This window comes from Austrofundulus limnaeus, unplaced genomic scaffold (genome assembly GCF_001266775.1).
Source record: "Austrofundulus limnaeus strain Quisiro unplaced genomic scaffold, Austrofundulus_limnaeus-1.0 Scaffold244, whole genome shotgun sequence".
Classification (NCBI taxonomy): domain Eukaryota; kingdom Metazoa; phylum Chordata; class Actinopteri; order Cyprinodontiformes; family Rivulidae; genus Austrofundulus; species Austrofundulus limnaeus.
The window spans coordinates 261,671-265,032 of record NW_013952646.1 but is presented as its reverse complement, the minus strand read 5'-3'; positions in this window follow the sequence as shown (position 1 = coordinate 265,032).

Genomic DNA, 3,362 nt, shown 5'->3' with positions numbered 1-3,362 from the left:
AAAAAAAAAACTCAGTCGTACACAGTTGTTCTCACTTTTCTCATTTTTATTTAGCTCTTGAATGAGTTCCTCCTGTTTTCTGGTGGTTTTTTGAATAGAAGTGAAGAAGATTTTTTTTTTGTGTGTGTGGCCAAAATAATTTAATTTAACCCAGAATCAAATTAAAACAAATGTTTTTTTTATTTTAAATGCACTGTGTTTGTGTTGCTTAGGCCTTATATATGCTAGATTTATAATACATGTATGTCTATCTTGAATGAAGCTGCCACTTTGCATGCCAAGGTTTAAAGCTACAACCACGAGTGATCTATAAGCAATTAGAGTAAGTGTTGGGTATAACTGTCTGCTACTATTATGCCTACTTAAAAGTTCAAAATCTGCTAAATTGACTAAGTTATAGYATTTTCTGTGTTTGCCAAGCTTAATCAGTTGTAGTGACAGCCTTAATCCGTTGTACATCTACATTCAATGATWAATTTCTGAGAGTTTGAACAAACTCTGTCCAATTGTCTGTGGGATATTTTGCTAAAAGACAGACAGACATACTTGACTTCAAAAAACAACACCAAATTGTAAAACAAAGATCTCACTGAWTCTGTGTTGGGGTTTACTGTCAGATACTACTATTGTCACGGTCTGTCTGTGTGGGTGTTTTATTTTGGTGACTTTTCTTGTTTTCTGTGCTGTATTTCAGTTTTCCTCCTCCTGCCTGCCTTTGCTCCAGCCCCGCCCACTCTCACCTGCTCGTCATGTTTCTCTCCCAGGTGTTTCTTGTTTTAGCTCATTAGTTCTTCTTTATATTCTGTTCCGTGTCCTCAGTCTGTGTCAGAGCTTTTGTTTCTCATCCATGATCACCATAGCCTGTGTTTTTTTCCTCATGCCAAGTTTTGGAATCTTTGTTTTGGTATTTTGCTGCCTCGCCAGCCTTTTTGTTTTGTAAATAAATCCTTTTGCACCTTTTTTCCGAGATCATTTCAGTTCTGCACTTGGGGTTCTAAACATCCAATGTAAAATCCTTAGAACTACACCAAATTTGAGCTCAATATCTATAATTTCTTTAGAGATATAGCCATTTTTTGTTTTCTAAGGTCAGTTATATCTTAAATCAGGTTGTCTCTAAAAGTTAATCAGTTGTCAGTACAGCCAAAGATTAGTTTCTGAGCATATAATTAAAATGTGTCCAGTTGTTTATGAGATGTTTTGCAAACAAAAAGAAATAGGAGCATATATATATATATATATATATATATATATATATACATTAACATCTTCATATGACATTATAGTTATTTCAGCCTATATAAAAACATTTTTGAGGGTGTCACCTCCCAATAAATGTTATTTTGAAAAAAATCTAATCACTCATTTTTAYTCAATACTTTTACTTTTAATACTTACACTTTATGTCAGAAATTTACTTTGATAGTCAAGTACAAAATATATTAGATACTTTACCAAGGTAATTTTATGGTACAATCCTTGTGCTTTTACTAAGTATCACTTTGAGGTTCTTTAAACAACACTGTTCTCCACCAATGAATGTGCTCTCCAGAACATATCTCCAAAAAAATGGCTTTAATATAATAATAATGTTCAGGCAGCTGCATTTGAACTCCCTAAAGCTTTTTGACATTTACTCAGCATATTAGATTTACAAATATTAGACTGGTTTCTGGTATTTTTTTATGAAATACGCACAGTTTCCTGGAATGGTAACTTTTGCTGTGCTAAAAAAAAAGCTTTACATAGAAAGGGCACCACTAGAAAAGGAAACACTTTAACCCTGCTGTAGAATGGTGTGAAGCTGAAAATGTCAGGGTGACTGAAAGTTTACACATAAACAGGTACACAGTGAGGTAGTTAGACTGTAGATACAAGTGAGAATAATGAACCAAATTCATTTCAGTTCATTTTTGCAATAAAAGCATTGTGTATCATTTTGTTGTTGTTGAGGTTTGCCCAAAATGGCTACATCTCTGTCATTTTTCAATATAAGATGATCTTAATGTGAAACACTSTCATGAAAATGAATGCTGGGTCTTTAATTACTGGCACGTTTGTTTTTCCTCCCCCACTGATAAAAATGGCTTCTGGACTCTGGGAAACTGTCTGCTCAGAACGGCCTGTTCCCAGGTGCAGCCATATCAAGGTCTACACAGGACAGCAATGTTTGAACATCCTAATCCTCAGCCTTCATTCTTCCCAAACTTCAATAGCTGCCGCTGTTGCCACTTCCCCCCACAAACCGCTGCCTCTGTCATGTTTCGCACACAAAGCCAAAGAGGGACCTGGGCTTCAAGGAACGTTCGTTACCAGCTTCAAAGCCGAGCTGAACCTGCTCAGCGATAAAAAGCTGTTTTGACCCRTGCCTTCTGAATAGCGTTACGACAGACGAGCGGCACCGGAATCAGGCGCGCACTTACATGCCTTCCCGTGCATAATCGCACAAACACAGACACTCGGGACAAACGCAGTCGCACCGCTCAAAATGACACCGAGGGAAGACAGATGGCTGCAGCAAGCTCACTCCATTTTTGCCGAAACCTTTAGATCAATCCGGAAAGGAAAGGGCAGAGTTCTCGCCCCATCAGAATAACAGAGTCTGTTGACCTTTTTAAGTGGGTGAAAGATACGCTAAGGTAAACAGTGGATGGCTTGCAGCTTTATGGCAAGCTGGTATTGATTCCTGGTCTAAGAAAAGGTCATGCACTTCAGAGGTGATTGTTATTAGATAATCAAAAAAACAGACAGTGAACTTTTCAGTTTCTCCTCGTACAAAGACAGACTATGACATTTATTGTACCAGCTTAGTATTGTTTCAGTGCTGAAGGTTGTTGTCTTTTTTTTGTTTGTTTGTTTTTTTTTGCATTTTGCATTTTGCATTTTGTGTACACAGCTGTATTTTCTTTGGATACAGTGCTTTACTTTAGCTGCAGCTTGGACATCTCTGCTGAATAAGCAGTACTGCAGTGTGTGTCCGGTCATTAGCTAATGAGGGCCAGTCTTATTTCTAATAAATGGCTAATAAGTGCCGTCAGGAGGAGGAAAGCCAGAAAGGGACGAATGGGCTTTCAGCAGTCTATCTGCATGTGGTGCTTTTAAGTCACCGATAGCTTTGTAGTGCTTATTTTCTTAGCCAGGTCAGGTTTTCATTTTAGTTGTGAGGTGATGGTTCCACAATAATTACTATGTGTCATCCACCTCCCTGTCTGCTTCTTTCTTTCATCTTCTCATCTCCAACCTGGAGCTCATAAAGCACAAAGAATTCATCAAACTGATCATTAGATATGTAAAAATTGCAGCTGTAATTTTTGTTCTTAGAATTTATGCTTAATCATTTATTAGCAAGTACTTTATATATA